The sequence below is a fragment of the Schistocerca gregaria genome, chromosome 4 (assembly GCF_023897955.1).
Source record: "Schistocerca gregaria isolate iqSchGreg1 chromosome 4, iqSchGreg1.2, whole genome shotgun sequence".
In the NCBI taxonomy this organism is placed as follows: domain Eukaryota; kingdom Metazoa; phylum Arthropoda; class Insecta; order Orthoptera; family Acrididae; genus Schistocerca; species Schistocerca gregaria.
This window is the reverse complement of record NC_064923.1, coordinates 214,093,536-214,103,776: the sequence shown is the minus strand read 5'-3', so window position 1 is coordinate 214,103,776 and position 10,241 is coordinate 214,093,536.

Sequence of the window (10,241 nt, the reverse complement as noted above, 5' to 3'; positions counted from 1 at the left end):
GTTCGCAGTACCAGCACAGCAAGGCCGTTTCAGTTGATGCTACATGGCCAGACCAGTGAACAGTCTAGACTATTGCCTCTGCAACTACTGAAAACGCTATGGCCCCTCTTCAACAATCATACGTTTGTCTGACCTCGATTGTGGTTGCACCTATGGTAGGCTGTCTGTATATCTGAGGCACGCAAGTCTCCCCACCAACGACAAGATCCGTGGTTCAGAGGGGACGGGGTGTAATGAAGTATTGCCTCAACAATCTGCTCAGATATTCAGTTAGATCTCGGTAAAATTTTTAAGTGGTGCAAACGCTGGCAATTGCTTTAAATGTTCACAGATGTAAAACTGTGTACTTCACAAATCGAAAAACATGTACTATCCTTGGACTCATACAAATATCGTGGTGTAATAATCTATTGCCGGCCGCGGTGGTCTAGCGGTTCTAGGCGCTCAGTCCGGAACCGCGCGACTGCTACGGTCGCAGGTTCGAATCCTGCCTCAGGCATGGATGTGTGTGATGTCCTTAGGTTAGTTAGGTTTAAGTAGTTCTAAGTTCTAGGGGATTAATGGCCTCAGCAGTTAAGTCCCATAGTGCTCAGAGCCATTTGAACCAATAATCTATTGACAAGTGAAATGGGACTATCATGTAGGCTCATATGTGGGTAAAACACAAGGTAGACTTCGATGCGTTGATAGAACACTAGAGATATGCAATCAGTTTACAAAGGAGGTTGCTTACAAGACACTTGTGTAACTCATCCTAGAACATTGCCCTAGCGTATGAGACCTGTACCAAATACGGCTAGCTGGGGTATTGGACGCACTCAAAGAAGGGCAGTACGAATCGTCACAGGTTTGATTATCCCATGGGAAAGTGTTACGCAGATGCTGAAAAACTTGAATTCTTGAAATTTGAAGCTAGGCGCACGGTCTACCAGGAAAGCACACCTCACAAACTTCCAAATCAAGCTCTATGTAAGCAACTCAGGAATATATTGGACTGGTGCGTAAAAGTTTGATAAACAGAACAGATACATTTTACAGTTAATTTTATCAGCTATAGTATATATTCTCCTGCACTATTTACGACAATCTGCCAACGCTGGGGTAACTTTTCGATACCGCGACTGTAGGAATCACCTGGTTTTGTGATGAAGAACTCGTCGAGCCGTTTTCGGAGCCCATTTTCATCCGGAAAGGAAGTTCTTTCAAAGTTGTTCGATAGAGAGGGGAAAAGGTGAAAATCTGAGGGCGCAAGATCAGGGAAATAAGGTGGCGCGGAAAGAATGTGCAACTAAACTCCTGTGTTGTGTTTTTTGTCAGTGTAACAGAATGCGGGCGGGCGACATCGTGGAGTAGCATCACTTCACATCGTCTTCCTGGTCGTTGTTCTTGGACTGCGTCTGCAGGACGTTTTAGTTGTTGACAATAAATGTCAACAGTAATGGTTACACCTCGGGGAAAAATTCGCTGTTGCATCACATGCGTAACATTATCTTCTGTGAATGCGCGCAGCTCTTTGTACGGGAAGCTGCTATTTTGTTTGGGCTCAACCACTCCTTTCTTTTCCTTATCCTAGCTTAAGGACACCATTTCTAGTCACCAATAACGATACAGGATATAAATGATGGGTGTTGTTCACAAGCAAGCGGAGATGCACATATAGCCGCCCGCTGATTTCTGTAGGTTTGGCTTGAAGCATGCGATACCCATACAACCGATTTTTTTAACATTCCTCATTGCATTCAAATGTCTCACGATAGTGCAATGATCACAGTTCATAAAATTTGTCAGTTCTCAAGCATACTGGCGTGGATCATTGTAGACTAATATGTTTAAACGACCTTCATCAAATTCCGAAGGTTTTCCTGAGCGTGGAGAGTCACTAACGTCAAAGCGATCCTTCCTAAAATGAGAAATTTGGAAATTTGTGGTAAGGTCTTATGGGACCAAACTGCTAAGGTCATCGGTGCCTAAGCTTGTGCAATACTTAATAGAATTTAAACTAACTTATACTAAGGACAACACACACACACACCCATTCAAAAGGGAGGACTTGAACCTCCGACGGGGGTGCCGCGCAGACCATTAGAAGGCGCCCTAGACCGCGCGTCTACCCCGCGCGGCTAAAAAGAGAAAATCATTTTTTGGTTTGCTCTGTCCAGTGGTATTACCCACATGCACGGCAAAAATGTTTCTGGCTTGCCTCCGCTGCTGTCACCCCAAATCTTGAACTTAAACAGAAGAACATCTCGGGGTTATTCAGATTTCTTCATTTGGGACTCCATTTTCTAGCGTCCAAAGATCCACTGGCTGTCCTCATACCACAAAACGGCATCATATAAGCCCCAATAGCAACATCGGGATACAAGTAAACAATGACGATCGATAAATAAACCCACAGCAACCGGAATACCAACATACAAAACAAAAACGCTACAAACGTATTTATGCACCAATCTAATACTACAACTCTCGACGTATCGCTCCGGCAGAGATCACGAAGACACCATTAGATTGACTGTAGTAGGAGCACAGAGTATAAAGGGCGCATAAGCGAATGGAACAAGAAGAAACCCTACTAAGTTGTACTGTAGGATGTGCCCCATGCCATACATTTCATACTGTTTTGCAGAGTACAGAAATGGATGCAAAGGTGAGTATACAAACAAATGTCGTATCACTGAGATGCGCGTTGAAACTGGGTTACTGCACATTGTTCATGTGACAACAAAAGGAACATAAGCACCAATTAGATAAAAATATTGAATGGATTAACTTTATATATATATATATATATATATATATATATATATATATATATATATATATATATTAAAAATAAAGATTCCAAGACTTACCAAGCGGGAAAGCGCCGGCAGACAGGACATGAACAAAACACACAAACACACACACAGAATTACAAGCTTTCGCAACTGGCAGTTGCTTCGTCAGGAAGGAAGGAAGGAGAGGGAAAAATGAAAGGGTGTGGGTTTTAAGGGAGAGGGTAAGGAGTCATTCCAATCCCGGGAGCGGAAAGACTTCCCTTAGGGGAAAAAAAGGACAGGTATACACTCGCACACACACACACACACATATCCATCCGCACATACACAGACACAAACAGTGCGGATGGATATGTGTGTGTGTGTGTGTGCGAGTGTATACCTGTCCTTTTTTTCCCCTAAGGGAAGTCTTTCCGCTCCCGGGATTGGAATGACTCCTTACCCTCTCCCTTAAAACCCACACCCTTTCATTTTTCCCTCTCCTTCCTTCCTTCCTGACGAAGCAACTGCCAGTTGCGAAAGCTTGTAATTCTGTGTGTGTGTTTGTGTGTTTTGTTCATGTGCCTGTCTGCCGGCGCTTTCCCGCTTGGTAAGTCTTGGAATCTTTATTTTTAATATATTTTTCCCATGTGGAAGTTTCTTTCTGTTTTATATATATATATATATATATATATATATATATATATATATATATATATATATATATATACTCCTGGAAATTGAAATAAGAACACTGTGAATTCATTGTCCCAGGAAGGGGAAACTTTATTGACACATTCCTGGGGTCAGATACATCACATGATCACACTGACAGAACCACAGGCACATAGACACAGGCAACAGAGCATGCACAATGTCAATGTATATCCACCTTTTGCAGCAATACAGGCTGCTATTCTCCCATGGAGACGATCGTAGAGATGCTGGATGTAGTCCTGTGGAACGGCTTTCCATGCCATTTCCACCTGGCGCCTCAGTTGGACCAGCGTTCGTGCTGGACGTGCAGACCGCGTGAGACGACGCTTTATCCAGTCCCAAACATGCTCAGATCCGGAGATCTTGCTCGCCAGGGTAGTTGACTTACACCTTCTAGAGCACGTTGGGTGTCACGGGATACATGCGGACGTGCATTGTCCTGTTGGAACAGCAAGTTCCCTTGCCGGTCTAGGAATGGTAGAACGATGGGTTCGATGACGGTTTGGATGTACCGTGCACTATTCAGTGTCCCCTCGACGATCACCAGAGGTGTACGGCCAGTGTAGGAGATCGCTCCCCACACCATGATGCCGGGTGTTGGCCCTGTGTGCCTCGGTTGTATGCAGTCCTGACTGTGGCGCTCACCTGCACGGCGCCAAACACGCATACGACCATCATTGGCACCAAGCAGAAGCGACTCTCATCGCTGAAGACGACACGTCTCCATTCGTCCCTCCATTCACGCCTGTCGCGACACCACTGGAGGCGGGCTGCACGATGTTGGGGCGTGAGCGGAAGACGGCCTAACGGTGTGCGGGACCGTAGCCCAGCTTCATGGAGACGGTTGCGAATGGTCCTCGCCGATACCCCAGGAGCAACAGTGTCCCTAATTTGCTGGGAAGTGGCGGTGCGGTCCCCTACGGCACTGCGTAGGATCCTACGGTCTTGGCGTGCATCCGTGTGTCGCTGCGGTCCGGTCCCAGGTCGACGGGCACGTGCACCTTCCGCCGACCACTGGCGACAACATCGATGTACTGTGGAGACCTCACGCCCCACGTGTTGAGCAATTCGGCGGTACGTCCACCCGGCCTCCCTCATGCCCACTATACGCCCTCGCTCAAAGTCCGTCAACTGCACATACGGTTCACGTTCACGCTGTCGCGGCATGCTACCAGTGTTAGAGACTGCGATGGAGCTCCGTATGCCACGGCAAACTGGCGGACACTGACGGCGGCGGTGCACAAATGCTGCGCAGCTAGCGCCATTCGACGGCCAACACCACGGTTCCTGGTGTGTCCGCTGTGCCGTGCGTGTGATCATTGCTTGTACAGCCCTCTCGCAGTGTCCGGAGCAAGTATGGTGGGTTTGACACACCGGTGTCAATGTGTTCTTTTTTCCATTTCCAGGAGTATATAAGAACGAGAGTACTAACCAACGCAATCACGTAACTATGGTGATTTAGCATTGGACAAACATATGACAAAGCAGTTAAGAATATGGTTTGATCTTTATTCAGTGTGGGAGAAGTACTGTGATGTCTAAAAAATGATAATGTGCTTGGTACGCAAATATGCGTAGGCCGAGGCCCACGAAAAAGACAGGTCGCGACGCGTACGTCACGAAGGTAGTCCTGAACTACCTCACTCGGTCGCTCAGCTCAGCGGACAAAATGCGTTTCTAAACCTGTTAACTCGCAGCTGGGAGTGTAAGTACTAACGAGAATTGTATCTTCCACTGGAATCTGCTGTTATGAAGTCTTACTGATTAACAGTACTACAGCAAACTTTAATTTAAGATCAGTACTCGATATAAATGGTATAAGGCGTGTTTATAGCATTTAGTCTCTTCTGCTTAGTGCTGGAAGTGGTGCGTTATGGAACTGATAATCATTTTAGCATGATTTTGTTGTATTGTACGCCAGTACAGCCGTAACACATTATAAGTAGGCCCATGGACTTCCCATCATTATAGGACTAGTAACAGTAAGATCCCATGCTAGCGGATTCCAGTAGAAGATTCAGGTTTCGTTTGCACAGACACGCTTAGTTACGAGTTAACAGGTTTAGAAACGTAGTTTGTCTGCTGATTTGAGGGTGCGAGCGCAGGACTACCTTCGTGACGTACGCGCCGCGGCCTGTCTTTCTCGCAGGCCTCGGCATAGGCTCTCGCTATACGACATGCCCCTCTGGAGACAGAAAGCTTCTGCAACACTCAGAAACGAGCAATAGAGGTAATACAAATCACTTATCAATAGGAAATCATGCGGGAAAGTTTTTAAAGATATGAAATTGAGTCTTCCCAGATAAAAAGCTAAGTTTGCAACCATGAGTCTGAGCTAGGAGTGAGTTTCAAAGTTTAGTCCACTATTTGATCAAAGGTATCCGCACACCACTACTGAATGCGGAATTTACCAGTAGATGTCACGATAGACGGATCCGCCACTACAAAAGTAGGTGAGGAGTATTGTGTTATCAGTGCAGAAGCAGTGACAGCAGAAGAAGTCCGTCGGAAGAGCTCATGACTTTTAACGTTGACTGTCACTCGATGTTCTCTGCGTAACATGTCCGTCAGGGACAATTCAAACACTCTAAAGCTGCCCAAATCGACTGTTAGTGATGTGATTGTGAAGTGGAAATGCGAAGCTACAACCGAAGCTAAATCTAGACCACGCCGACCAGATGTTCTGACGGAAAGACGCATTGTGGAGCGTGGTTGTAAAAATCGCATGAAACCAGCGGAAGGAATCACTCTTGAGTCCCAAAGTGCTACCAGCAGTGCTGCTGCAACAATGACCATGCGATAGAGACTTAAAAAGAATGGGGTACAATGGGCGAGCAGCTCCTCATACGGCACACATTTATGTCGTCGTTGCTAAGCGACCCTTGAAATGGTGTAAAGTGTGACACCATTGGACAGTGGATAACTGAAATTTAGTGATTTGGAGTGACGAATCACGCCATACCCTGCGGCAATCCGATGTAAAGCTTTGGGTTTAGCAAATGTCCCGAGAACGTACCTGCTATTAGTGTAGGCTAACAGTGAATTACGGAGGAGATGGTGTAACCGTACGGGGGAGTTTTTCGTGGTTAGAATGTGCTCTCCTTATTGAGCTTAAGAAAATGCTTAATATGGAAGGATATGTACGCATTTTACAGAATTGTGTAGTGCGTACATTACTAGAACAGTTCGAAGACGATGAGATGACTGTATCAGAATGACAATGAAACCTATCATAAAGCAGCATCTGCGAAACAGTGGTTTATGGTCAATGACATTCCCGAAATGGACTGACCTGCCCAGATTCCCGACCTGAATCGAATGGACCACCTCTGGGATGAGGTCCATGGTCACTACCTTTTTTGGTTTCGGATCTTCAGGGACATTGGGCTACCATTCGTCTAGACATTCAGACATCCCATTGAAAGTATCCCCAGCGGAATTCAAGCTGTCGTGGTGGACACGCCCCATATTAGTACGTTTCCGGATATTTTTGATCAGATATTGTACGTACCGAGGTTTCATATCAGAAAATTACTCTGTTTCAACTTAAAATAACATTCAAACAATTACCGGAAGGTATGAAGAACTAAAAAAAAAAAAAAAAAACGTTCCAGCCACTTAAGAAAGAGTTTAGATTGATCCTAACGTATAGCAGTAGTTCCTGTAACACTAAGGAACATTAACTACTGGCCATTAAAATTGCTACAGCACGAAGATGATGTGCTACAGGCGCGAAATTTAATCGACAGGAATAAGATGCTGTGATATGCCAATGATTGGCTTTTCAGAGCATTCACACAAGGTTGGCGTCGGTGGCGACAACTACAACGTGCTGACATGACGAAAGTTTCCAACCGATTTCTCATATACAAACAGCAGTTGACCGGCGTTGCCTGGTGAAACATTATTGTGATGCCTCGTGTATGGAGTAGAAATGCTTACCATCGCGTTTCCGACATTGCTAAAGGTCGGATTGTAACCTATCACGATTGCGGTTTATCGTATCACGACATTGCTGCTCGCGTTGGTCGACATCCAATCACTGTTAGCAGAATATGGAATCGGTAGGTTCAGGAGTGTAATACGGAACATCGTGATGGATCCCAACGGCCTCGTATCACCAGCAGTCGAGGTGACAGGTATCTTATCCTCATGGCTGTAACGGATCGTGCAACCACGTCTCGATCCCTGAGTCAACAGATGGAGACATTTGCAAGACAGCGACTATCTGCACGAACAGTTCGACGACGTTTGCAGCAACATGGACTATCAGCTCGGAATCCATGACTTCGGTTCTCCTTGACGCTGCATCACGGACAGGAGCACCTGCGTGGTGTACTCAACGACGAACCTGGGTGCATGAGTGGTAAAACGTCATTTTTTCGGATGAATCCAGGTTCTGTTTACATCATTATGATGGTCGCATCCGTGTTTGGCGACATCACGGTGAACGCACATTGGGAGCGTGTATTCGTCATTGCCATACTGGCGTATCACCCGGCGTGATGGTATGGGGTGCCAATGGTTACACGTCTCGGTCACCTCCTGTTCGCATTGACTGCACTTTGAGCAGTGGACGTTACATTTCAGATGTGTTACGACCCGTGGCTCTACCCTTCATTCGGTCCCTGCGAAACCCTACATTTCAGCAGGATAATGCACGACCGTATGTTGCAGATCCTGTACGGGCCTTTCTGGATACAGAAAATGTTCGACTACTGCCCTGGCACATCACATTCTCCAGATCTCTCACTAGTTGCACACGTCTGGTCAATGGTGAGCGAGCAACTGGCTCGTCACAATACGCCAGTCACTATTCTTGATGAACTGTGGTATAGTGTTGAAGCTGCATGGGCAGCTGTACCTGTGCACGCCATCCAAGCTCTGTTTGACGCAAATCCCAGGCGTATCAAGGCCGTTATTACGGCCAGAGGTGGTTGTTCTGGGTACTGATTTCTCAGGATCTATGCACCCAAATTGCGTGAAAATGTAATCACATGTCAGTTCTAGTATAATATATTTGTGCAATGAATACCCGTTTATCATCTGCTTTTCTTCTAGGTGTAGCGATTTTAATGGGCAGTAGTGTATAAATTATTCACACTGACACTGGTCTTCCATTTTGTCCAGGAGTACGTGTGATGTATTTATTATGCCTTTCACGTAGATAATGCTTCTGCTGTTGCTGTGTGTCGATTGTTACAGTATAGCCACAACAGTACAGTCACAATCGCAACAGTCTGTCTTCAAAGCTACTAAACAAAATATGCAAAGAAATCTGTCATCACAGCTACTAAACAGACTACACAAGTTTTTCTACATTTTGGAAATTTTTTCACATGATTTCTCGAAAATAGTTGTTCTACAGTCAAAGCTGATTCTGAGTTCTACTTTGATTTTGCGCTATGTCAGGATTTTTCAAAAAATAAGACATCATAGCGGAAGGGAGGATCGGAGGAAAGCAGAGGACGTAACTGCCTGTGGTAAGGCAACTCACTCACTTGTGCAGGTTATCGTTTTGATGACCTTCAGGGGGGAGTTTTCAGTAACTATAGGATTCAAATGTTGACCTGTCAAAAGCATATTTCTTTATGTGCAGGTACTAGCTGTCGATTAGTACGGGATCGCGTTATTTGGTTACTTTCAGTTTAATATAATGGTAGCTGCCATTATATGACATACATACATACCCAGCGGTCAGCGGCCCTGCAGACCACTCTCTGCCTACATTCCTTCCTGTTTTGTTCACGGTTCCTCCAGATGTCTTCAATCTCTAGCGCTGCCAGGTCCACCTAGGACTGCGTTTGTCGTCCTCTGGGCCATCTGGTATTTGGTTCACCTCACGTGCTTTCTTCGCCTCTTTTTCTTCTGTCTTGTGGTCTACATGGCCAGCCCACTGGATACTTTCCTCTTATAATTGACAAACACGCTACGTTCAGGAAGTAATTTCAGGTGGTGATGAGCGGAGAGTGCACGATTATTCTCAGGCTAATACGTCAGTCAGATGTAGTGAAGACCTCGTGAGTGCCCCTATGTCGGCAACACAGTCTTCTGAGCTGGGTTTAAACCTTCTGGGGTGCGAGCGCGAGCGCGCACGTCCACGCACACACACTCTGTAAATTTGATATTGCATGCTACCGCAGTGACAGCCGAATATGAATTGTTCTGTGTTGCGCTCCGCAGCACAGTCCACTATGGACCATAGGGATGCTGCATGAACGTTCCTTGATTAGAGCGGAGCCGCCTGTGGTAGCTGCGTGGTCTGAAGGCTCCTTGCCACGGTTCGCACGGCTGCCCCCGTCGGTGGTTCGTGTCCTTCACTGAGGAATGGGTGTGTGTGCTGCCCTTAGCGTAAGTTAATTTTTAAGTTAGATTAAGTAGTGTGTAAGACTAGGGACCGTTGACCTCAGCAGTTTAGTCCCATAGGAACTTACTACAAATTTCCAGTTTTCCTGTTACAGCAAAGACGGAAAATTGTGATGACTGATTTTCTCTGCTGCATCCTAAAGGTGCACCATTGTTTTGTAGCGATGTTCTGCAGTATTTCTTCGTAGTGTCTTTTCTAAAATGGTATATAGGTGCCACTTGTTACTCCATGAGGCTTATTTACCGTCAGACCTCCTTAAGAAGTTTAGCCTACACAGCATGGTCATATATCTTTGTCCCTCGATGAATAGTCCTCTCAGGGCAATGTCGACGTTTTTATTTTCTCTTATAGCATAGTGCATCAGCACCAATAACATGGTAATTCTCTGCGGTATTGCA